The sequence below is a fragment of the Saccopteryx leptura genome, chromosome 1 (genome assembly GCF_036850995.1).
Source record: "Saccopteryx leptura isolate mSacLep1 chromosome 1, mSacLep1_pri_phased_curated, whole genome shotgun sequence".
NCBI lineage: Eukaryota > Metazoa > Chordata > Mammalia > Chiroptera > Emballonuridae > Saccopteryx > Saccopteryx leptura.
This window is the reverse complement of record NC_089503.1, coordinates 305,019,101-305,046,646: the sequence shown is the minus strand read 5'-3', so window position 1 is coordinate 305,046,646 and position 27,546 is coordinate 305,019,101. Positions and strand designations below refer to the sequence as shown.

Below are 27,546 nucleotides of genomic sequence, written 5' to 3'. Positions count from 1 at the left end.
CCAGGGTATTTGCATTTTCTGTTTCTCTACCCAGAGCATTGTTGCTTCAGACCTTAGGGCTCATTTCTTCAACATCCTTTTTCAGAGAGGCCTTTTCTGACCATCCTATGTAGAGTAATAATTCCTACTCCTTCCCCACACCTCTACTTTTCACTTTCTTTTTGCCCCTCCTGTTTTTTTCATGGCATTTATCACTATCTGAATTTATGTATTTATTGATTTACTTCTTTATTGTCTTACTCCATTAAATTACACAAGAGAGAGGTTGATTCATTATTGGTTCATCATTATTTATTATTGGTTCCTCAGCCCAATGACAGTGGATGGTCCAGGGACACTTATGGGTCCCTGAGACTGGGTATCTGTAAAGGCAAAACTATTTTCATAATAACACTAATACATTATTTGATTTTCTTACTGTCATTCTCTCACATGGGTACAGTCTTACTTTCCAGAAGTCACATAAGTGGTCACATCATTGCTATGATGGCTAATGGAATATGTGCTGGTATATTCTTGTGTTTCAAATTTTTTTCAGCTTTAATTTATCACATACATATTGATAAATATTGTAAATATTACTTGTAAGACAAAGCTCTTTGGGGTTACTCTGTAATTTTTAAGAATGAGAAGAGTCCTGCCCTAGCCAGTGGCACAGTAGGTAAAGTGCTGGGGTTGCCATCTCGAGTTCAGGGTTGCTGGCTTGAGCAGGCTCCATCATGGAGTCACCAGTTCTGGGGTCACCAGCTTTATCCCAAGGGCCCTAGCTCAATCCCCAAAGTTGCTGGTTCAAGCACCGGTCAGGGCTCAAATGAGAAGCAGTCAAAGTGGAACTATGAGTTGATGCTTCTCTCTCTCCTTCCTTTCCTCTTTGTCTCTCTCTCTCTCTCTCAAAAAAAAAAAAAATGTAAAGGGTACTGAGATCAAAAGTTTGAGAACTGCTGCCCTAGAACAACACTTGGCACCTGGTAGGTGTTCAGTATGTACCTGTGGATTGAATATATTAATAAATATTCTGATTTTGTTGATGAAGTTTCATGTTGGCTTTCATGCATAAATTACACCCATAGCCTGATGTTGCCTATCATTTTCTCTAAAGTTGATTACAACCTTAAACACCCTTGTGAAATAAGTGAGTACAGAGTTTCTTCAGTGTGTATTTTTCTTCTGATCTATTATAACTATTTTATCCACAATAATTAGAAACTCTTTTAGTGATTCACCTTTTATCAAGCCTTTTTGAAGCATTCAACTTAGTTTTCAATAAAACAGCTTTCTTTTTACACTCACATAATTGGTGTATAAATGATTTAATTAAATTATGTGGTTCAGCTGGCATAAACAGGTTTGAGTAGTACAACTGAGTCTTGACATACCTAGAACTTTCACTAATTGGAACAGAAATCAGATGTATTAGAAAACAATAGCCTGCTTGTCTCAAGTTAAATGAGTCATGGGCCATTAGTCAGTGTGGCCTCTGTATGTTTTACAGAGGATATAGCGGGATTGCATAGTTTCTATAACGGTAATAGCAAAAATAATTATTAGTAATGTAAAAGATGTAACTAGATTTTTAAATTTTGACATTTTAAAATTAATTCTTATATACTTTTATTTGGTTTGCATTTGTTTTAATTAGATATTAGAGTTTCCTAGAGGTGAAAGAAAGAAAAATGCTCTTTTGTAAATGGAATTCTATTGACTAGATATTTTTGCCATTTTTATTTAATCCCAGCTCTGTCTTCTCAGTAACAGCAATAACAGCAAACTAAGTATCTTAATGATGCTGTTTTGTTGTTGTTGGAGTTTTTTTGGTTTTGTTTTGTTTGCTGTTTTAAGTGATATGGGCCAGCAGGAATTAAAAGACTGTAAATAGGATGACTTAAATTATATTACTGTGCTGTAGTGTATATGTGCTAGAGCAGGGGTCCCCAAACTTTTTACGCAAGGGGCCAGTTCACTGTCCCTCAGACCGTTGGAGGGCCGCTACATACAGTGCTCCTCTCACTGACCACCAATGAAAGAGGTGCCCCTTCCGGAAGTGCGCTGGGGGCCAGATAAATGGCCTCAGGGGGCCGCAGTTTGGGGATGCCTGTGCTAGAGAATGAACTGGCTGTTCCTGTTATTGGTATTAACATATAATGGACCTGATCTCTGGTGGCACAGTGGATCCGTTGTTGACCTGGAATGCTGAGGTAGCTGGTTCAGAGCCCCGGGCTTGCCTGGTCAAGGCACATACAAGAAGCAGCTATGAGTTGATGTTTCCCATTCCTCCCTACCCCTGCCCCCCACCTTTTCTCTCTCCTCTATTTAAAATAAATATTTTTTTAAAAATCTAAAAATAAAACACATTAGAAAAACATATAATGATTGGTCATATTCTAATTTGGTGGTTAAAATACCTTTTTTATTATAGGGTTTGGTGTAACTCTTTTTTGTAATGAGTCATAATTTTAGATGATTATAATAGGAATAGAAAGGAAAGATTGAAATTAAAGGGAAATACAAAAAAATGATTTGGTGACATATATGGGAGGTTTTAGAAAAGGAGGAGACAATGATGATTCCAAGTTTGAGATCCCAGGGAGGGAGACATAAAGTCAGAAGGGGTTAGTTTGGGGGTTAGGATGAGTATAAGCTTGTTTTAAGATGTATCAAAGTTAGGGTAACAGCAGAGTATCCAGGTGCAATTGGTTAGAAAGAACTGAAGCTAGAAAGGGAAGCTGGAATAGATATGTATATGTAATTGGAAATAATCCTTTGTGAGATGATAATTAAAAATAGGGAAATTCTGAGAACACTGAAAGAGGGACATAGAGAAAAAGAAATGACAATATGATCTTTAAAAAAATATACATTTTAAACTTTTTATACTGAAACATTTGTGGTTTATATCATTAATGATAAGCTTCAAAGGGCCTTTCCCACTGAAAGACAATATAAATGTTTATGTTTTTTAATACATTTATATTTTTATTTATACATAAAATTTTTTGTTTTATATAGAATTTATATTGACACTGCTGTTGAGCTCTAACTTTTCCTCCCAGAATGACACTATTAATTGAATAATAGCCCCACTGAAATGTTAATCATACAATAAAATTTTAATATTTTGAGGTCTGTTTCTAGGCTATTCAGTGCTTAAAAATGTTAATTCTTTCTGATGAAAAGTATAATGATTATAAATCAAACAATACAAAGAAAGTATCTTACAATATCACTCCTAAGAAATATACTATTGGTAATAGTTTAAAAATATGAAAATGTAAATGCATATGAATATGTTGCATATTTATACATAAACTTTAGTATCTCAAAAGAGTAATTTATTGAGTGTTGCTTTGGCAGTTAATTTTATTAGGTTTGTTAATGGGGTTGTATTAGCCTTATAAAATAAATTGTTAACTTTATATCCTTTTTATATCCCCTGACAGTATAAATAACAGGAATTCTATGTTCCATAAAGGTTTGCTAGAATTCACCTGTAAAGTCTTTTGGGTTGGGGGCTTTGGAGAGTAGGCAGAGTCTGTCTGTATGCAGCTATCTCAGGGCACCTGTGCAGTCCAAACCTTAGACTGCCCACATGAAAACCCTTACTGAAAGGACAAATTTACTTCCACTTTAGTAGTTTATGACTCTATGATCAACTTTTCCTCTTTCTCCTGTGGACGTTTGATCTAGAATCAATACCTGCCTGACCAGGCGGTGGTGCAGTAGAAAGAGCATTGGACTGGGATGCAGAGGACCCAGGTTCAAGACCCCGAGGTCGCCAGCTTGAGCCCAAGGTCGCTGGCTCGAGCAAGGAGTCGCTCGGTCTGCTGTAGCCCACCGGTCAAGGCACATATGAGAAAACAATCAATGAACAACTACGGTGCCGCAACGAAGAATTGATGCTTCTCATCTCTCTCCCTTCCTGTCTGTCTATCCCTATCTGTCCCTCTGTCTGACTCTGTCACAAAAAAAAAAAAAAAAAAATAGAATCAATACTTGACCCACACTGTACCAATTTGGAAATTTGGAAAGGGATACAGAAAGCTAGTTATCATAGCATAGGATGGTGATAGCAGAAAGAGACAAAAATGAGCACGTGTAGGAAGTTGTGTTATAGAATTGGGCACCTGAAACCTGTATAATTATTTTAACCAGTGTCACCTCAATAAATTTAATTTTAAAAAATAGAAGCTTCATTGCTTGCCTTTTTAAAAAAATTTATTCATTTTAGAGAGAGAGAGAAGGGGGAAGGAGCAAGAAGCATCAACTCAGCCCTGGCCGGTTGGCTCAGCGGTAGAGCGTCGGCCTGGCGTGCGGGGGACCCGGGTTCGATTCCCGGCCAGGGCACATAGGAGAGGCGCCCATTTGCTTCTCCACCACCCCCCTCCTTCCTCTCTGTCTCTCTCTTCCCCTCCCGCAGCCAAGGCTCCATTGGAGCAAAGATGGCCCGGGCGCTGGGGATGGCTCCTTGGCCTCTGCCCCAGGCGCTAGAGTGGCTCTGGTCGCAGCAGAGCAACGCCCTGAAGGGGCAGAGCATCGCCCCCTGGTGGGCGTGCCGGGTGGATTCTGGTCGGGCGCATGCGGGAGTCTGTCTATCTCTCCCCGTTTCCAGCTTCAGAAAAATACAAAAAAAAAAAAGAAGCATCAACTCCCCATATGTGCCTTAACCAGGCAAGTCCAGGGTTTCAAACCAGCAAACTCAGTGTTCCAAGTCGATGCTTTATCCACTGTGCCACCACAGGTCAGGCTATTGCTTGCCTTTCACATTTAGAGTTATAATCCATCTGAAATACTTCATAATAAAAGTTTAAAAGGTATCACTACATTAGAGAAAAAAAAAAGAAATGTAGGAATCTCCATGAGTTTAGAAGAGGCAAAAATTTCCTAAACAGGATGTGTGTTATCACACACATGTACCTGTGTGCACACACAAGCATTAACTATAAGGGGAGAACTGATGAATTTAACTTCATTAAAATTGAAATTTCTGTTTATGAAAAATGGGAATAAGATAGTAAAAAGGCAAGCCAATGAGAAGCCAGTGAGAGGAGATATTTGAACTCAATAGAAAAATAGGCAAGAATTAGAATAGGCATTTCACAAGAGAGAACATCCAAATAGCCTAAACGCATGGCAGAACTTGCCCAGCTACATTAAATATTTAGAAAATATAAGTTAAAATCACAACAAAATACTATTACAAAGCTCTGGATTGATTGGATAAAATTAAAAAGTCTGGCAATACAAAGTACTGATGAAGATACGGAACAGCAAGAACTTGCATACACTGCTATTGAGAGTGTGAACAGTTAACATTTTGGGAAACTATGTTGAGTCTTTACTTTAACAATAACCTAACTGTTTTCCTACGAAGTATATACATACTCAGTAGAAGTTCAGGAACGTGTAAATGAATGTACATTATATTCATAGCAGCATTATTTGGAGTAGCCCCAAACTAGAAACAACCCAAGTGTTCACTAACAGTAAAATAGATAAATTGTGGAATACCATGAAAAAGGAACTGCACCTATACACAGTGACATGGATACAATCCACAAATACGTTTAATGAAAAAATTAGAAATAAAACATGATTCCATGAACTAATCTAATTACATTATAGTTATGTGATTCACCTTCTATGACCTGGAGTTCTTCTTTTTTTCTTCTTTCTCTCTGTCTTTGGCAGTCTTATTTGAGCACTCTGGCAAACTTGAGATAACTGTGTGTAATTTAAGTCATAGGTCAAAAAGTATAATTTTCAGTGTTTATGAATAAATATTTTTTAGAAAAGAAATATCTTTTAGATGATCTGACTATGGAAAACCATTATACAGGATGGGGCAAAAGAAGGTTTACAGTTGTGAGTACATGAAAGTTTATTCTTATATTATTTATTCTTATATTATTTGCATTATAACTATAATCCTACTTTTTACCCCACACTATATATAGCTCTCTAAAACATTTGCCTTTTATAACTGCTTAATAGATTTTATCTAATTCAATGTAAGTCCCCTAAAGCCCCCAAATGTCCTACCCGATTTTGTCATTTTGAGGTCACCTTGCAATGATGTCTAAAAATAGACAAAGATGATTTGGAAACCTAAATTACATATACTTGATTAACATAATTCAATTCCAGAAGATTATCTGATATTTTTGTTGAAGATTATCTTTCACTGCTATAAAAAAGTGGAATGCTGTAATAGTAAAAGACCCATGTCCAACATCATCTCTGAAAACTTCTGGTTCTCCCTGACAGACTTGATTCCTTTGTGTTTTCTAATTGCCATGAACTTTAATAATACAGTTTGATAAGTAATATAATAGTTTTTATATCTTATTTTTGTTAAATTTGAGAGACACTAGAATGGGAGTTCCATGTTTCTTTTTGTATCTCAAGAGAAGGCTCAAGTGTTGATTTAAAGAAAGAATGAATGAAAGTGCTTTAGGTATGTTTTTCTATATTTTATCAGTCACTACTAATTTACTATTAAAAAATACCCATAAAAGTGGCATGAACCATACCACCAGTGGACAATAAAGATAATAGAAGTTAATACAGGCCTAAGTGTGACTTTTTACCTAAATAAGATGATGTAGTTCACACAGTTAGTTCATTGAGAAAGTTTCTGGGTTTTTTTCCTCCATTTAGAGTATTTTTTCATATAATTACATAACATCTCTATGGTCAAGGAACATTACTTTTTTTCAGATGTGGAAACACATGCAATTGGAATTTGTTTGTGGTCCATGACAGTTCCAGACCCTCTTGTTTGAAATTTAAGTGATGTTTCTCTCTTCCAATCATTGAAAATAACATATCAGATACTGTCTTAATTGGATTATTTTCATTCTTTTATTTGCTTTTTTTTTTTAAGTGACAGAGGAAGGAAGAGAAAGAGACAGGAACAAATGAGTTGTTTCTGGATGTGCCCTCACCAGGAGCCAAACAGGCAACCTCTGCCCCTCAGGATGATGTTCTAACCAACTGAGCTATCCAGCCAGGGCTCATGTTGCTCTTGTCTTTAGAGCCATCATACTAATTTCCTATTGACTCTCCTCACCCAAGTGTCTGTCTTCCCTTTTCTTTCCCTTCCATTGGACCCTTCCTTTTTTTTTTTTTTTTAATCCTCCTTCCTTTATTCCTAATTGACATACAGATACCTGTCCTTTCTAAGATTGGTTAGTTTGCCCTTCCAAAGACTGGTTGTCTTCCTTTCAAAAGTCTCTCTTACACTGACCAAGCGGTGGCGCAGTGGATAGAGCGTCGGACTGGGATGCCAAGGGTCCAGGTTCGAGACCTTGAGGTTGCCAGCTTGAGCGCGGGCTCATCTGGTTTGAGCAAAGCTCACCCAGCTTGGACCCAAGGTTGCTGGCTCAAGCAAGGGGCTACTCGGTCTGCTGAAGGCCCGTGGTCAAGGCACATATGAGAAAGCAATCAGTGAACAACTAAAGTGTCGCAATGCGCAACGAAAAACTAATAATTGATGCTTCTCATCTCTTCATTCCTGTCTGTCTGTCCCTCTCTCCGACTCTCTCTGTCTCTGTAAAAAAAAAAAAAAAAAAAAAAAAAGTCTCTTACAAAGGTTTATCCTTTCTGCCAACCTGTCTTTCTTACTTGGTCTCACGTTTTTGTGTGTGTGTGCCATCTGGGATCCTACTTTCCTTCTTCCTAACCTCCCTCCTTTTGCCATCTTTCTTCCTAAATCTCCTTATACTTTCTCCTTTATTCTCACTTTTTTTCAGCTTCTTTTTCTCTTTCCATTCTTATTTTCTTTTATTTTAGAAAGTTATGTGCTCTTCTGTGCCCCTCTGTGTGTCTCCCCATCTCTGTATCTAAAGATCACCACTTTTTTCTTCTCTCCTCACTTTCCTGAGTGCTTCCCTTCTACAACTTTTTTTTCTTCCATCTGTCTAGTCTAATAGACATCAATATGTCTAGTCTTATAGCTATTGCTACCATTTATGCAATGAATCCTAAGTTTATATTTAACTATCAAGATGTCTTTCCTGAATTTCAAAGTTGCATATATAATTTGATAGTTAACCAGTCTACTTGGATATCAAATGAATACCTCAAATTAAATATATATAAAACTGAACTCCTGAGCATTTCTACTTCTGGAAAAGGCTAATTAACTGCTAAAAAATATCTAGAGAAGCTGAAAAATATTTGTGAAAAATCTGGTCATCAGAGAAGTGCAAAAAGAGTAAGAATTAGTGGGGCTAAGATCTAAAAGAATAAAGAAACCAAGAGAATTGAACCTGGTATTTAATTCTGTGCTTAATGCAGAAGTCAATTCTGAAAGTTAGAATGAGGGCTAAGAACTAAGCATAATTTCAGCAGTCTTATGGAACTGGAAGGAGAAAATGAGTACAGAGCCTGCCAAAGAAGGAAGATCCTGGAAATTACTCTCAGCTTTGGGTTGGGACTTTTAAAGGACAATATCATGGGAGTATGGTTTGAATAAAAAAGCCTATTCAAGCACTGAAGTTCAACCTTAAATTAGCTCCCTCACTGTTTGATTAATGGTATCAGCTGTATTTTAGGAACCTGCCACAAGCAAAAGTTAATAATTCTCTAAAAGAGGATATAGTTTTTTTATGTACATAATGTCCAGCAGCACACAAGCAAAAATAACAAGGCATACTAAAAGACAAGAAATTGCTGGCCCTGGCCGGTTGGCTCAGCGGTAGAGCGTCGGCCTGGCGTGCGGGGGACCCAGGTTCGATTCCCGGCCAGGGCACATAGGAGAAGCGCCCATTTGCTTCTCCACCCCCCCCTCCTTCCTCTCTGTCTCTCTCTTCCCCTCCCGCAGCCGAGGCTCCATTGGAGCAAAGATGGCCCGGGCGCTGGGGATGGCTCCTTGGCCTCTGCCCCAGGCGCTAGAGTGGCTCTGGTCGCGGCAGAGCGACCCCCCAGAGGGGCAGAGCATCGCCCCCTGGTGGGCAGAGCATCGCCCCTGGTGGGCGTGCCGGGTGGATCCCGGTCAGGCGCATGCAGGAGTCTGTCTGACTGTCTCTCCCCATTTCCAGCTTCGGAAAAATACAAAAATAAATAAATAAATAAATGACAAGAAATTGCTAAAACCAAGAGAGGAAAAAAAAACAAAAGCAGACCCAGAAGAGATCCAGATTTTAGAGTTATCAATCATGGACTTTAAAACAGTTGTGATTAGTATTTTTAAGAAATTGGATTAGAATTTTGGCAGAGAGACATAAAAATAAATGAGAATATTAGAAATGATAAATATAATGGCTGAAATTGATGACAATGAATAAGTTTAACAGAAGATTAGATGTAGCTGAGGAAGGAATTAGTGAACTGAAGATAGTTTCAAAGAAAATAACCAGACTCGAAGCACAGAGAGACATTAGGATAGAAAATACAGAAAAGAGTGTGAGAGATATATAAGATATGGCAAAGAGGTTTAGAATATTTGTATTGAAATCCCAGGAGGAGAGGAGAGAAGATCATCTAGGAGTAGATCAAATAGGAAGGATATTCTAAAAGGGGTTTGTCAAGCAAAAAAACAAAATTATTCTAGGTAGAAATACAGAGATGCAAAAGGATATAAAGGGCACTAGTAATGTATCTGAATGAATAGTAACTGTTCAAAGCAATAATAATATCAAAGTAGAAGAAAGGAAATAATAAATGTGAACAAAAATTAAAATGAAACACTTTATTTACACTCCTTGAAGCAAACAATAAAACAAAAGCCCAAATCCCAGAAGTTCTTCATATTGCATTCTTCCATCTCAATAAGTAGCAATTTTATGCTCTGAATTTGGAATCAACCTTGACTCCTCTCTTTGTCTCATACTTCATATTTAATCTATCAAGTATTCCTATAGGTTTTGCCTTAAAAATATATCCAGAATTCATTCACATCTCATCCCCTTCGTTGAGTACAGCCTGGCCTAAGCCATCATCATTTCTTACCTGGATAACTACTATAATTTCTTAGTTGGTTTCTCTGTCCCCACCCAGTTCCTCACAAATAGTCAAAATTACTTTTTAAAACCTCATGTCACTTCTGTTCATAACTTTCTTGTTGCTTTCCATTTCTCTTGGCATAGAAAGCCCTTATAATGGCCAAGGAGACTCTAAATAATTTGCTTACCTCATCTTATTTTTGCCATCCACTTGTCCCTTACTGTACTGCAACCACGCTGGCCATCTTGGTGTTTCTCCAACACACCATTGAATATCTAGGCCTTTTCACTTGCTGTTCCTTTTCCAGAGTATCCACATGGCTTACTACCTTATTTCGCAACGCTGCTAAGGTGTTGATGAAATCTTCTTTAATCAACCCATGAAACAGCAATCTCCTTCCCCCATACTTGGCATTTCCTACTTTATTTTTCTCTGTAATATATACCTGGCACATAGAAGGCACTTAAGTGTTTATTTGTTAAATGAATAAATGCATGGATGGTACTATTTAAGTGGTTACTACCATGGTAGAGAGGTGGAAATAATATTGATGTGAAAAAGAACTTCCAAACCTGTTTACTTCAATATGTGATGTTTTTTTGTTGTTGTTTGTTTGTTTGTTTGTTTTTGCATTTTTCTGAAGCTGGAAACAGGGAGAGACAGACAGACTCCCACATGAGCCCGACCGGGATCCACCCGGTACGCCCACCAGGGGGTGACGCTCTGCCCACCAGGGGGCGATGCTCTGCCCATCCTGGGTGTCGCCATGTTGCGACCAGAGCCACTCTAGCGCCTGAGGCAGAGGCCACAGAGCCGTCCCCAGCGCCCGGGCCATTTTTGCTCCAATGGAGCCTTGGCTGCGGGAGGGGAAGAGAGAGACAGAGAGGAAGGCACGGCAGAGAGGTGGAGAAGCAAATGGGCGCTTCTCCTGTGTGCCCTGGCTGGGAATCGAACCCCGGTCCTCCACACGCTAGGCCGAATATGTGATGTTTTGATTCATCTACTTTTGTTTTGACTTGTTTTTATTTTGAAATAATTTAAGCATACAGAAGAGGTGCAGAAATAATATAGAGTTACCATATACCCTTTCCCCAACATCTCTTAATGTTAATATCATATATAACTTTAGTAAAATCATCAAAATTAGGAGATAAGCCTTGGTGAAATAACATTAACTAAACTACAAACTTTACTTGGGTTTCACCAGTTTTTCCACTGATGTCTTCTTCGTTTGAGAGTTCATTCCAGAACTCCATATAGTATTTAGTTGTCATGTCTCCTTAATTTCCTCTGGCTGATGACAATTTCTCAGCCTTTTCTGGTTTTTCATGACCTTGAGACTTTTAAAAGGACTTGTCAGGCATTTTGTAGGATGTCCTCCAATTATATGATGTTGTCTCATAATTAAATTGAGGTTATGCATTTTTTAAAAATTTCATAGATGATCTGACCTTCTTCTATCAGGGGGACATGGTATCAATATATCTTATACTGGTGATTATTAGTCTTGATCATGTGGTTAAGATAGTACTTGTCAGCCGGATTTCTCCACAGTAAAACTACTATTTTTTTCTTTGTAATTAATATATATCTTGGTATACTTTGATGCTATGTAAATATCCTCTTTCTCTTTATACTTTCAGACATTAATTTTAGTATTCATTAGTGGATCTTGCCTGAAGCAGTTATTATGTGCTATTCTAATCATGATGTTTTCATTCCTTCTATATTCATTAGTTAGAATTCTTCTGTAATGAAGTTGTTCGTCCCCCCCCCACCCCGCCATTTATTTAATTATTCAATAATTTGTTTCTAAAAATAGGGGTTCATGAGTATTTGTGTTTGGTTGGGTTTTTTTGTTTGTTTGTTTGTTTTGTTATAATCTATTACTGTTACTGTTTATTTTGTTGTTTAAATTGTTCCAGTTTTGACACCCATCTGTATTTTGACATATACTCATCTAATTTCTCTGGAGCTCTTTTTGACTTTTTGACATCATGAGATACTCCTGATATGTTTTCCTTGCTCAGCCCTGGAATCAGCTGCTGCTCTGTAGAACCCTGGATCTTCTTATTGGAGAAAGATGTTTAGAAACCAAGATCTGGGTACTTGTTTCATCTCTAATAAACTTTTTTTTTCTTGGCGCTCCTGTTGTTTTGTATTGTCTTGTTTTGATTTATAGTCCCACCTCTGAAAAACTTGGATTATATCTAGAGTAAAATTATCATTATTAGGAGAAGAAAATTTTCTGAGAGTAATATCATGAAAACCAATATGTGTAGCTCTGTCACTTGTTTTTGTGCATGTGTTGAACAGATTTTATTTAGTTTCATTTTAATACTCTAAAGCCTAGAAGTAGATTTTAACATGATTTTTGGCCTATTCTTAGTGTGTCAAATGCAGTGGTTTCTAAAAATACAACAAGCAATAGTAAAAGTCCTAGATTTCAAATGCCTTTATGTGAATCAGAGATTAAGAAAGTATAAATGACATAGTCTTATACTAGTGTGAGTTAACCTCAGAAATTAAAAGGCACTTTAAGACTAAACTGCTGTCATTAAGTGCTATAATAGATACTAAAAAACGCAGATTAGTCATATCTTTGTAAAACTTTAGAAATCTTCCTCAGTATAATTGCCTGCCTTTTATATGTCCTTTAACAATGGGGACTTCAATATTATAATTTATTAGTATAATAATAGATTTACACATCTTATTCCTTTTTTTTTATTCTGAAGATTTTTTTTTATTTCAATGGGATAACATTGATAAATCAAGGTATATATGTTCAGAGAGAACATCTCCAGGTTGTTTTGACATTTGATTATGCTGCATTCCCATCACCCAGAGTCAAATTGTCTTCCGTCACCTTCTAACTGGTTTTCTTTGTGCCCCTCCCCTCCCCCAATTCTCCCCTCCTCCTCCCCACCCTGTAACCACCACACTCTTGTCCATGTCTCTGAGTCTCATTTTTATGTCCCACCTATGTATGGAATCATATAGTTCTTAGTTTTTTCTGATTTACTTATTTCGCTCAGTATAATGTTATCAAGGTCCATCCATATTGTTGTAAAAGATCCGATGTCATCATTTCTTATGGCTGAGTAGTATTCCATAGTATATATGTACCAAAGCTTTTTAATCCACTTGTCCACTGACGGACACTTGGGCTGTTTCCAGATCTTCGCTATTGTAAACAATGCTGCCATAAACATGGGGGTGCATTTCTTCTTTCGAAACAGTGCTATGGTGTTCTTGGGGTATATTCCTAAAAGTGGGATAGCTGGGTCAAAAGGCAGTTCAATTTTTAATTTTTTGAGGAATCTCCATACTGTTTTCCACAGTATATGGAACCAAAAGAGAACACGAATAGCCTCAGCAATCTTGAAAAGGAAGAATAAAGTGGAAGGTATCACACTTCCGGATATCAAGTTATACTACAAGGCCATTGTACTCAAAACAGCCTGGTACTGGCATAAGAACAGGCCAATGGAACAGAACAGAGAACCCAGAAATAAACCCACACTTTTATGGATAACTGATATTTGACAAAGGAGGTAAGAGCATACATTGGAGTAAAGACAGCCTCTTCAACAAATGGTGTTGGGAAAATTGGACAGCTACCTGCAAAAAAAATGAAACTAGACCACCAACTTACACCATTCACAAAAATAAACTCAAAATGGATAAAAGACTTAAATGTAAGCCGTAAAACCATAAGCATCTTAGAAGAAAACATAGGCAGTAACTCTCTGACATCTCTCGCAGCAATATATTTGCCGATTTATCTCCACAGACAAGTGAAATAAAAGACAGGATAAACAAATGGGACTATATCAAACTAAAAAGCTTCTGCATAGCTAAAGACAATAAGAACAGAATAAAAAGGCAAACTACACAATGGGAGAACATATTTGACAATACGTCTGATAAGGGGTTAATAACCAAAATTTATAAAGAACTTGTAAAACTCAATACCAGAAAGACAATCCAATCAAAAATGGGTGAGCCTGACCGGGCGATGGTGCAGTGGATAGAGCGTCAGACTGGGATGCGGAAGACCCAGGTTGGAGACCCCGAGGTCGCCAGCTTGAGTGAGGGCTCATCTGGTTTGAGCAAAAGCTCACCAGCTTGAGCCCAAGGTCACTGGCTCGAGCAAGGGGTTACTCGGTCTGCTGAAGGCCCGCGGTCAAGGCACCTATGAGAAGGCAATCAATGAACAATTAAGGTGTTGCAATACACAACAAAAAACTAATGACTGATGCTTCTCATCTCTCCGTTCCTGTCTGTCTGTCCCTGTCTATCCCTCTCTCTGACTCTCTCTCTGTCTCTGTAAAAAAAAAAAAAAATGGGCAAAAGAAATGAATAGACACTTCTCCAAAGAGGACATACAGATGGCCAATAGGCATATGAGAAAATGCTCAACATCACTAATCATTAGAGAAATGCAAATTAAAACCACAATGAGATATTACCTCACACCAGTCAGAATGACGCTCATCAACAAAACAACACAGCGTAAGTGCTGGCGTGGATGTGGAGAAAAGGGAACCCTCCTGCACTGCTGGTGGGAATGCACATCTTGTTCTTACTAAACTTAGAGGCTCTGAGGAGCAGATTTCTAGATTCAGTTCTCTGTGTGTGTTTGTCCTATATAGCTGCCCAAATGTTGGTTGTATAAATGAAAGAATATACATCAGAATGTGTGGTCCTGTGTTATTAGGTTAATAGTTAATTATAATAATAACTATTAACTCTCAAATATCTCTAAAGAGAGTAAAAGTCAATGTGAATCTAAATGAATCTCTTTACCAAATAAGAAATGTTGGGATAATACTTTGGGTTCATTTCATTTCACTTTTTATATTTCTCTCTCTAAGCATAAAACGAATTCTGTATATATACTATCCGAAGGGAAAATAAAACATTCATAAACACATCTCTAATTTTCAACTGTGAAATCAAGTGTTTGAGGAATGTGTGTTCATAACTCACTAGTAATTAAATCAAATTAACCCTTGTTTGTTACTGAAACTGTATCAGGTTTAGGATTCTTAAATTTCAGTTTGATTGTTTCTTCTTATCTCCTTCTCTCCCTTTTTTTTGACCCTCTTCCCATCCTACCTACCCCCATTCCATCTCTCTTTGTCCATTCTTGCTTCTCTGTCTCATCAGTCTTTTGTTTTGATTCAAAATTGGAGCGGGGTGTGAGTTAACTTTTAAAACAATTACTTAGACTAGGTAGAAAATGAGTATCAGGAAAAGGGCAGACCGTTTAGGAAGCTACTATACTTACCTTGAGTAGAGATGATGGTGGCCTGGATAAGGGTGGTAATGGTGGAACATTTGGAATCTGAATAGAAATTTAAGAGATAATAGTAAAGGAAATGGGATTACTAAATCTGGAGTCCAAAGTAGAAGTGCAGGCTGAAAATATCAAGTTGTGATTCATCAGCACGTAGATGGTATTCCTAAAACTAGATAAAGGAAAAGAAGGACTGATGGAAGGAACAACCTTCACTTTGAATGAACAAAAGGAATGCTAGACAGAAGTCTATGAAAAAGGCTGGAGAGAAAAAAGGAAAAAGAAAAGGAAAGATTGAATTGTTTGGCTGCCTGCGGTGACACAAAAAGCCAGTATTTTTGAGACAGGCACTGGTGCAAAGGAAAGAAATTTATTCAAGAACCAGCAGCTTGAGAAAATGAAGGGACTCCTGTCCTCAAAAAATCCATCTTAACAGCTCAGACCCCTTACCCAGATTATATAGGGGTTGGAGGAATTCAGGAAGGGGAGTCCTCCTAGAGGGAGGGCAGATGTGCAGTTTCTCTGAGAAAGGGACTTCCTTATTTTCATGGCTGGCTGGTCTTTTGCAGTCATCTTGGCCTGGTACTGGAACTGAAGCTAGCAAGTAACTCATAAACTAGAGTTACTGTTCTGGAACTGGTGTCTCCATGTTCCTGTGGTCAGACTGTCCTCTTGGCCTATTCTGAGAATCAAATAGGGGAGGGGAGCTGAAGTTTCATTCTTCTCACTCTGATGTTAATTCTTCGTAAAATGTTGAAAGCATTTCTTTTAGGATTAGGAATAAGAGAAGGGTGCCTACTATCACCACTTTTATTCAACCTAGTACTAGTAAGCCTAACCAGTGTAGTAATAGAAAAACAAGAACTAAAAGGTATAAAAATGGGTAAGGAAGAAACAAAAACATGATTATTTGTAGGTAATATGTATTGATACTATCAATATATTAAAAAATACAGGAAAGTTATTAAAATTAATAATAGGATTTAAAAGGGTTAAAATCACTTAATCTCTGGAATCAATTTACTCTAACAATTTATGTAATATATGCCTCTCTAATCTAAAATATTATACAAAACTATTTATAATCTAGACCTCTTACTATTCTTTGTCTAATTTTAGAAACCACTGCATTTGGCTCCACCCAATTAGGTCCAAATTAAGTATAAGATGTATTTCTAGGCTTTAAAGGATTCATGTACAACTAAATAAAATCTGTCCAATATGTGTTCAAAAGCATGCTGTCCCAGATCTATGTATAATGCTTTTCTCTGGTCTAATACTCCTATTTGAAAATGTTCTCTTTCAGAAAAAGACTAGTTATATATCAATTACATCTCAATGAAGCTGGAAAAATAACTTAAAATTATAATTTTTATCTGTGAAAAAAAAAAAGACTTTAGAAATACTGAAAATTACTTTTTTTCTTCCCTTTTTAAAATCTATGACCTAGCACATGTTACACAGGTTTGTCTGAAATTTGGCCATATTTAATATGATACTTATACTCATTCTCCCAGTTTTCTCCCCTAGCCCACCCTACCCCCCAAGATTTTTTTTTTGACAGAGACAGAGAGAGAGTCAGAGAGAGAGAGATAGACAGGGACAGACAGACAGGAACGGAGAGAGATGAGAAGCATCAATCATCAGTTTTTCGTTGTGACACCTTAGTTATTCATTGATTTTTTTTCCTTGACCGTGGGCCTTCAGCAGACCGAGTAACCCCTTGCTCAAGCCAGCGACCTTGAGTCCAAGCTGGTGAGCTTTGCTGAAACCAGATGAGCCCACGCTCAACCTGGCGACCTCGGGGTCTCAAACCTGGGTCCTCCATGTCCCAGTCCAATGCTCTATCCACTGCGCCACCGCCTAGTCAGGCTCCCCTCAAGGTTCTTACGAATTTCTTGATTTAAGGGCACTGTTTTCTCTTTGATTGCCCTTTTCTCCTTTATCCTTTTGAACAACAGCTATTGATTCAACACTGCTTAAATGTTTTCCCTTGTTCCCATTCTTCTGCCCAACCCCACACACACATAGATTTCTTATATGCTGCCATAATACACCCTTCATTAAGAAATTCACCATATGGGCCCTGGCCGGTTGGCTCAGTGGTAGAGCGTCGGCCTGGCGTGCAGAGGTCCCGGGTTCGATTCCCGGCCAGGGCACACAGGAGAAGCACCCATATTCTTCTCCACCCCTCCCCCTCTCCTTCCTCTCTGTCTCTCTCTTCCCCTCCCGCAGCCGAGGCTCCATTGGAGCAAAGATGGCCCGGGCGCTGGGGATGGCTCCTTGGCCTCTGCCTCAGGTGCTAGAGTGGCTCTGGTCGCAACAGAGCGACGCCCCAGAGGGGCAGAGCATGCCCCCTGGTGGGCAGAGCGTCGCCCCCTGGTGGGCGTGCCGGGTGGATCCCGGTCGGGCGCATGCGGTGCCTATGTATCAATGTTGGTATAGATCAGGGGTCCCCAAACTATGGCCCGCGGGCCACATGCGGCCCCCTGAGACCATTTATCCAGCCCGCCACACTTCCGGAAGGGGCACCTCTTTCATTGGTGGTCAGTGAGAGGAGTAAAGTACGGTGTCGCTCACGTACAGTACTACTTCCGGTGACGTGGGACGTATGCGTCACAGCTCTGGAAGCGCGTCCTATCACTTGTTAGGGCTAGCAGTGACAAATATGGATCTGGACATTGACCATCTCATTAGCCAAAAGCAGGACCATAGTTCCCATTGAAATACTGGTCAGTTTGTTGATTTAAATTTACTTGTTCTTTATTTTAAATATTGTATTTGTTCCCGTTTTGTTTTTTTACTTTAAAATAAGATATGTGCAGTGTGCATGGGGATTTGTTCATAGTTTTTTTTTATAGTCCGGCCCTCCAATGGTCTGAGGGACAGTAAACTGGCACCCTATGTAAAAAGTTTAGGGACCCCTGGTATAGATATTATGGTAGATAATACTGTCCACCATTATTCATTGTCACTTCCTACAGGAAGTTTATGCCTTCTACCTTCTGGTTTAGCCATGTGACCTGCTTTAACCAATTAAAAGTGAGCAAAAATGTCTTGGCTAATTTGCAGTAGATATATAGCATGAATGAAAAAATTTAGTTATTTTGGGCCTGACCAGTGGTGGCATAGTGGGTAGAACACAGACCCTGAATTCTGAGGTCGCTGGTTCAAAACCCTGAGGTCACTGGCTAGAGAGCGGGCTTGAGCGCAGGGTCACTGGCTTGAGGGAGAGATCTTCAACACAATCCCAAAGGTTGCTTGGCTTGAACTGGCTCATTTTGAGCCCAAAGTCCAATCCCTGGTCAAGGCACATTGAGAATGTACAACTAAAGTACAAGCAACTATGAGTTGCTCCCTCTCTCTCAAAAAAAAAAAAGAAAGAAAGAGGAAGAAAAAAATCTTGTTATTTTAAGACACTGAGTTTTGGAGGTTGTTTGTTACCTCAGTATAACCTAACATATTTTATCTTAATTGACATACATGCTTGTCTTCCATCTAGAAAACACAAACTGTATCCTGGTCACCTTTATGTCCTTAAGGCTGTCAGACTAATTTTCTAACGCATTTTAGATTATAATATATCCTGTAGGAATGTGGTACTGTATAGTGCAAAAGTTTGGAGTCAGACACATTAAAATTAAAATTTTTACTTCATTGCTTAGCTAATTTACTTTGGAAAATGTCCTTGATTAGTTTCAGATTCATCACTTTAAAATTTATACTTTAGGCCCTGGCCGGTTGGCTCAGCAGTAGAGCGTCGGCCTGGCGTGCAGGAGTCCCGGGTTCGATTCCCGGCCAGGGCACACAGGAGAAGCACCCATTTGCTTTTCTACCCCTCCCCCTCTCCTTCTTCTCTGTCTCTCTCTTCCCCTCCCGCAGCTAAGGCTCCATTGGAGCAAAGTTGGCCCAGGCACTGAGGATGGCTCTGTGGCCTCTGCCTCAGGCGCTAGAGTGACGCCCCAAATGGGCAGAGCATCGCCCCCTGGTGGGCGTGCCGGATGGATCCCGGTCGGGCGCATGTAGGAGTCTGTCTGACTGCCTCCACGTTTCTGGCTTCGGAAAAATACAAAAAAAAAAAAAAAATTACTTTGCATTTAAAATTTAGATCTTCTTACATGGAAGAGGTCAAATCCAGTTATAGCAAAACACCTTTACAGCAGAGGCCATATAACTAAAAAGTCCAAAGGGCCAGCCCAGGGGACCATTTACTTCAATGATGTTCAGTACAAAATTCCACTGCCACTAAAGATATTGGACAGTCCTTTTTAAGTAACAGGATTTTTAAAATTATTTATTCATTTGAGAGAGGAGAAAGAGAGAGAAGGGAGACACAGGGGGGAGGAGCAGGAAGCATCAACTCCCATATGTGCCTTGACCAGGCAAGCCCAGTGTTTTGAACCAGTGACCTCAGTGTTCCAGGTCGAGGCTTTATCCACTGCACCACCACACATCAGACGACAGGATTTGACTATTAGTATGGATTTTTATATCCCTTCTTTAGTTAACCTAACAAATGTTCTTTGAAGCTGCTATTTGTTATAGAGAAATGTAAGGTATTTTTTCCCCACTGAGAAGGGCCACGAAGTGTGGGATAATAAAAGGCTTTACTGGCCTGACCAGGCGGTGGCGCAGTGAATAGAGCGTTGGACTGGGATACAGAAGACCCAGCTTCGAGACCCTGAGGTCGCCAGCTTGAGCGCGGGCTTATCTGGTTTTAGCAAAAGCTCATCAGCTTGAGCCCAGGGTCACTGACTCAAGCAAGGGGTTGCTCGGTCTGCTGAAGGCCCCTGGTCAAGGCACATATGAGAAAGCAATCAAAGAACAACTAAGGTGTTGCAACACACAACAAAAAACTAATGATTAATGCTTCTCATCTCTCCGCTCCTGTCTGTCTATCCTTCTCTCTGACTCTCTTGTCTCTATAAAAAAAAAAAAGGCCCTGGCCAGTTTGCTCAGTGGTAGAGCGTCGGCCTGGCGTGCAGAAGTCCTGGGTTCCCAGCCAGGGCACACAGGAGAAGTGCCCATCTGCTTCTCCACCCCTCCCCCTCTCCTTCCTCTCTGTCTCTCTCTTCCCCTCCCACAGCCGAGGCTCCATTGGAGCAAAGATGGCCCGGGCGCTGGGGATGGCTCCATGGCCTCTGCCTCAGGCGCTAGACTGGCTCTGGTCGCAACAGAGCGACGCCCCGGATGGGCAGAGCATCACCCCCTGGTGGGTGTGCCAGGTGGATCCCGGTTGGGCGCATGCGGGGGTCTGTCTGACTGCTTCCCCGTTTCCAGCTTGAGAAAAATACGGAAAAAAAAAAGGCTTTATTTAGTACAGAGCGCACATCCTGCCTGATGAGGTTCCCTAGCCCTGGGGACAGAGGCTAGGCAAGTCGCAAGTGGTGATCCACATGGGAAATATTTAAAGGGTCTCTAGGGTGGTTGAGCTAATATGACGTGGTGAAATCTCACTGCCTGGCAGACGGTCACTTTTTTCCAAAAGGCTCCTGCGAAGTTTCTTTTGGCGCACTTGGTTGTGGATGGTCCCAACCAAAGTTCCCAGGCCTGACCTTTCCGCATTGTCCGCCAACCTTACAAGAAATATACTGCTTTCTTTGCATCCTTCGATTTTTGTCTGGGCTTTTATGCAGAGGATTGTATATTCTGAATGTTTTAGTATGTTGCTGTCTTTTTACCTGTCTGGGGTTGCCTTCAGATGTGGGTGGGGACTCATATAAAAAGTCCTAAGAAGACCTTATTTTGAAATTAGCTTTCAATTTTTCAAATCCTTTCCTTTGGTAAAGTAAGGTTTGCGTTTAAACAGGTAAATAGGGAGGTTGGCTGCCTCTTCTCCGGCTATGAACCATCTATGAGCAGAGCACAACTTTGTCTCATTTGTGGGAGATGGAGTTACCTTTTACTTTGTCTGCTAATTGATTATGTTTAGGACTTGCACTTGTAAGCTGTTGCACAGAATTCTTTAAGAGGTAGTGTCAGGCTTTTTTATGCAACAAAGTTGGAATGTTACTTGTTGCCCTTCTGGGCATTGCTTTGATGACTTCAATATAAGTAATGAGTGTAGCCTAATTTTCTGTCATGTGCTACTTAGCATATACATTTCTGACAGTCAGGTGGATTATCTTGAAATTTTAGACAAAGTTTCTGCCTCCTTGGAAAGCTCTACATCTCCTTGTGATTGGAGTGTGAGTTTCAAGATTCCAGAAGGAGGGAAAAAAGCAAGAGCAGAAGTCGTAGTCATGAACGCAAAAGAAGCAAAAGTAAGGAATGGAAGCAAAGCACAGAGATAGAGAAAGGAAAAAGAGCAAAATCCGTGAAAGGAAGCGAAGTGGAAGCAAAGAAAGGAAATGGAGTCACTCGAGAAGTCGAGACCACAGATTCAGAGGCCTTATTAATAAAATAAAATAAAAGTCCTTACTCCAAAATTTAACAGGGCCATCCAAGGAAAGATTGGGTTGCCTCATAGCATAACATTAAGCAGCCGAAGCTCCCAAAGCAAAAGTCCATTCAGAAAAGACAAGAGCCCTGTGAGGGAACCCATTGATAATCTGACTCCTGAGGAGAGATGCAAGGATGGTTTTTTGCATGCAGCTGGCAGCAAGAATTCAGCCAAGGGATTTGGAAGAGTTTTTCTTTACAATAGAAAAGGTTCAGGATGTGAAGATGATTTCTGGTAGAAATTCAAGACGTTCCAAGGGAATTGCTTATGTGGAGTTTGTCGATGTTAGCTCAGTGCCTCTAGCAATAGGATTAACTGGCCAACGCGTTTTAGGAGTGCCAATCCTAGTATAGGCATCACAGGCAGAAAAAAGACAGGGCTGCGGCAATGGCAAACAATTTACAAAAGGGAAGTGCTGGACCTATGAGGCTTTATGTGGGCTCATTGCACTTTAACGTAACTGAAGACATGCTTCAGGGGGCTCTTTGAGCCTTTTGGAAGGATTGAAAGTATTCAGCTCATGAAGGATAGTGAAACAGGTCGATCCAAGGGGTATGGATTTATTATGTTTTCTGATTCAGAATGTGCCAAGAAAGCTTTGGAACAACTTATGGATTTGAGCTGGCAGGAAGGCCAATGAAAGTTGGTCATGTTACTGAACGTACAGATGCTTCCAGTGCTAGCTCATTTTTGGGCAGTGATGAACTGAAAAGGACTGGAATTGACTTGGGAACAACTGGTCATCTCCAATTAATGGCAAGACTTGCTGAGAGTACAGGTTTGCAGATCCCACCAGCAGCACAACAAGCTCTACAAATGAGTGGTTCTTTGGCTTGGTGCTGTGGCAGAATTCTCTTTCGTTATAGATTTGCAAACAAGACTTTCCCAACAGACTGAAGCTTCAGCGTTAGCTGCAGCTGCCTCTGTTCAACCTCTTGCAACACAGTGTTTTCAACTTTCTATCATGTTTAATCCTCAAACAGAAGAAGAAGTTGGATGGGATAAAGAGATTAAGGATGATGTGATTGAAGAATGTAATAAACATGGAGGAGTTATTCATATTTATGTTGACAAAAATTCAGCTCAAGGCAATGTGTATGTTAAGTGCCCATTGATTGCTGCAGCCATTGCTGCTATGAATGCATTGCATGGCAGGTGGTTTGCTGGTAAAATGGTAACAGCAGCATATGTACCTCTTCCAATTTATCACAACCTCTTTCCCGATTCTATGACAGCAACACAACTACTGGTTCTAAGTAGACGATGAAGGAAGATATAGTCCCTCAATGTACAAAGCTCTTTTTCTTTCTTCAGAATTCATTGTGAGTTATCTTTTATTTAGATAAAAATAAAGAAGCAAGGGTCTACTGTCATTTGTATACAATTCCTGTTACCTTGAAATAATAAAAATGTTAACAGGAAAAAAAAATAATAAAATAAAATATAAATGTTCTTTCTCTAACTGACTTCTCTCATGTATCATATTAGATAGAGCATTATATAATGCTTTAAAACTATGTATACAAATATATTATCTATGAATTTTCATTTCATAATTTAAAAGAGAGCATTGTGAAATATTTGCTATAAAAAGGGACATTATGTCATGGTCTATACCACTGATTTATTACCGTTAGAGCCTTGCAAAATACAAAATTTGCTTTTAAAATATATATTTGGCCTGACCAGGCAGTGGTGCAGTGGATAGAGCATCGGACTGGGATGCGGAGGACCCGGGTTCGAGACCCGAGGTTGCCAACTTGTGCACAGGTTCATCTCGTTAGAGCAAAAACTCACCACCTTGGACCCAAGGTCTCTGGCTCGAGCAAGGGGTTACTCAGTCTGCTATAGCCCCACGGTCAAGGCACATATGAGAAAGCATTCAATGAACAACTAAAGTGTCGCAATGCGCAACGAAAAACTAATGATTGATGCTTCTCTTCTCATCTCTCCGTTCCTGTCTGTCTGTCCTGTCTATCCCTCTCACTGACTCTCTCTCTGTCTCTGTAAAATAAATAAATAATCTTTTTAAAAATGTTTATTAAAAAAATATATATATATTTGTTATTGAACATTAAACTATTCTCCAGAGAAAATGTATATCTCAAATATTCCGACAATATGAGTAATGATTAATTCAGAGAAAAGTACTAAGTTTGTTGCAAACCAGAATAAAGCATATGTAAAATTTATGCAATTTATAAATTGCTATTTATAATTTTTAAATTTCTAGTAAAACACCATAGACTTTGATTAATGAATGAGACTTCATTTTTTCTTTATTATAGTTAATATATCCAGAACTTGAATTTTTAAAATTTTAACTCTGTTGTTGTTTCATGCAGAAGATAAGAGAGGATATTTTATGTGGAGTTTTAATTACCTTAATTTATATTCTTTAAATCAGTTCTTGAGTCAGCAATGAATTGTTTTGTTTAGATAATCAAAGTGTAGTTTTCATTGTTGAGCATATGATAAGATATATTTTATAAACTGAAGTGCAGAACCAGATGGTGTTATTCTGGTATGATACATGTTAATTCATAATGCCTATTTCAGCAGTGGTGGGATTATGTTGTATCCTACAATTGCCTTTTTTAGACTCTTTTAGACACAGAACTGGAAATTCTAGTTATATAAAGCTGTTCAAGCACAGGCTGGAAAGTAGGTCATTGTGACGGGGAGTGTACCAAACCACCCACTGGTTGCTATAGCAATGACCTACTTTAAGCAACGATTTTTGTTGATTCATGTTGAAATCATCTTCTGGAAATGGTATAAGGAAATTCACTGCATGCATTTTTTTTTTTCTAATAACAGTGATCTCTGCAGGCTAAAAAAATATCCTTGAAATGTTTAAAGTGAAGAAATATATTTTCTCACCTAACAGCTCTGTAATTTATTTTGAAGTAGTACAGTTAGTGCTGTAATTAAATAACATGAGTACCTAGGAAAGTTGAAGTCACTGGTTTGAAACCCTGGGCTTGCCTGGTCAAGGCACCTATGGGAGTTGATCCTTCCTGCTCCTCCCCCCCTTTTCTCTCTCTCTCTCTCTCTCTCTCTCTCTCTCTCTCTCTCTTCCTCCCCTCTCCCTCTCTCTCCTCTCTAAAAAAATAAATAAATAAATAACATGAGCACTGGGCTTCTACATAGGCAATACAATTATGCAGAAATGTAGTAAGTTTTATTACCCTTAGGCTTATTTTAAAACTAATCTATTGTATGTAATCAATAGCTTTATTTACTGAGCCTTCAAATGATTATAGTTTCAAGGGAACAGTAAATATGCCAAATAGGAGGTCTGAAAATATTTCCATTAGAAGTATGCCCTGTGTATTTTCTATACACAGTATGTTAAATAATTGCATCCAATATTGGATGTCTGTTCTGAGGCACATGCATTTTTAATATGTAAAAGTTGAAATTGGTGTGTTCTCTGGAACACATTGAATCTGAACACTGTCAACTCACTCACTTCCGAACTTGAAATTGATGTGTTCTCTGGAACACATTGAATCTGAACGCTGACAACTCGCTCACTTCCAAGCTGAGGAAAAAGGATGAAAGGTTAGACTTTATGGCACACCCTTTTGTGTAACATTATTCATTCAGCACTTAGAAGGAATCTTATCTATTAATAAGTTGATACTTTGAACCTGAGATATTGTAGGTTTTATTTTATGGCATTATCAAAGAAGAATTATATGCTTAGAGTTTAGTTGATTCAGGGTCTAAATTTTACTCTATCTAGCCATATGTATTTATATTCACATTTGCCTTGTCACTGGGAAGATTTTCATCTAAGCTTTGTCCAAAGTCACATTCAAGGTAAGTTATAAGTTCAAGATGATTCTATGTATAGGAGTATATAGACTAATTCATTATCTTCTGTTGTCATACCCAGGTATTTGCATATAGAAATACATATCACTTTTTTCAAAAATATAAATTACTGGCCCTGGCCAGTTGGCTCAGTGGTAGAGCATCAGCCCGGAGTGTGGATGTCCCAGGTTTGATTCCCAGTCAGGGCACACAAGAGAAGAAACCATCTGCTTCTCCACCCCTCCCGCTCTTGCTTCTCTCTCTCTCTCTTCCAGTCCTGTAGCCATGGCTCAATTGGAGTGAGTTGGCCCCAGGCACTGATGATGGCTCCATGGCCTCCGCCTCAGGTGCTAAGAAGAGCTAGGTTGCTGAGCAACAGAGCAAGCCCCAGGTTGGCAGAGCATTGCCCCCTAGTGGGCTTGCCAGGTGGATCCTGCTCGGGTACATGCAGGAATCTGTCACTCTTCCTCCCCTCCTCTCACTAAAAAATATATATATTATTTCGAAGGAAAAATAATGATAACTTCTGCTTAATTAATATCTACCAAGTACTAGTGATTCTACTAGGTGATTTTATGCTTTTGTAATCCTTTCAGCAGTGTACAAGACAACTCTATAGGTCATTTTATTCTCTTTCTAATCTGAGTGTACAAGACAACTCTATAGGTCATTTTATTCTCTTTCTAATCTGTTCAACAAATTGTATAAGACACATGATGAGATTTATTTGTCAAATGTAGAAACCAATACACGGGTTAGGAAAACTGTGTAATTAGGAGTGAGACACAGATACTTTATTTGAAATCCATCAGGAGGAGAAGGGTGTGTGTGTGTGCATGAGAGAGAGAGAGAGAAATAGCTATAATATAAGGTACAATCTGAAAGTTTCTGTAGGATGAGGTACATTATATCCTTTGACAGTTTAGAGGATGAAGAAGTTACTTATAGCTGAAGACTGAGGATTAGTAGGATATGGGAAAGGTATTCCAGGCTAAGAGAAGAACATGGATCAAATTTCAGGAGATAGAATGTCTAGGGGAAAGAGATGTAGTTTGATTTGATGGAAGGGGAAGGGGAGTGGTAGGAAATTAACCTGGAAATCTAAGTTAGTGGCCAAAGAAAATAATTTGTTCTTTATTCTATAGCAGCAATTTTCAACCAGTGTGCCCTACCTAGCACAACACCTGTTTAGTTAGGGATGTTGACTTCTTTTCACTTAGGTTGTCAAATTTAAAAAAAATTTATTGACAGTAGCCATCTGGTGTGAATGAATCAAAAATATACCTATTCTTTTTGTCAAATCAGCAAAAAATGTTTATCTTTTGGTGTACCACAGAATTTGAGTAATTAGTTTATATGTGCCATGAAGTGAAAAATGATGAAAATCACTGTTTTATAGGAATGAGTCTTTGAAGACCATTGTACAGGAAAGTGTACCTCAGGAATATTTGCTATTATGTATAAAATGAATTAGAGTGGAAAGAGATTATTGATAGGTAGATCTATTTTACCACATTGCAGCAAATAATATCAGAAAGAGATAACAAGGCCTAGAATTATTGTAGCAAAATTAGAAGTGGCAGGAAGGAGGGGACAAAAAGTAATAGGTAATACATATAATCATGGTTACTATGGGTTAGGCACTGTTTTAAGAGCCTTCATATATATCATATTAATTTACTTTATTCTCACAACAATGGTGTGTATGATATGAGTCTTGTTACTATCCCAGTTTTACAGATGAGGAAATTAGAACTTTTCAGGACTGATTTCAGGTAGTAATTTGTTGCTAGACTTGTTAAATTATGGGACATCTGTGCAGTGGAAGTGCAATGAAAACTTATTCCATGGAAGTATTTCTATTGCTTTGGAAAGATGTTCACTATGTATTAAACCAGGTTTACAGTAGATACATTATTTCTCGGTTTTGTTCTACTTTGAAGGAGTATATGCTAATTATCAATTTAATAGACCAGGGGTCCCCAAACTTTTTACACAGGGGGCCAGTTCACTGTCCCTCAGACCGTTGGAGGGC

At 38.9% G+C, this 27,546-nt stretch overlaps 1 protein-coding gene and 1 pseudogene across 4 annotated transcripts in view; both read left to right on the top strand.

Moving 5' to 3' along the window:
- Positions 1 to 27,546, top strand: part of LOC136387164 (cryptochrome-1) — a 71,599-nt gene that overhangs the window by 14,969 nt on the left and 29,084 nt on the right. The gene's annotated exons all lie outside the window — the stretch shown is intronic.
- Positions 21,683 to 22,958, top strand: LOC136389435 (RNA-binding protein 39 pseudogene; annotated as a pseudogene).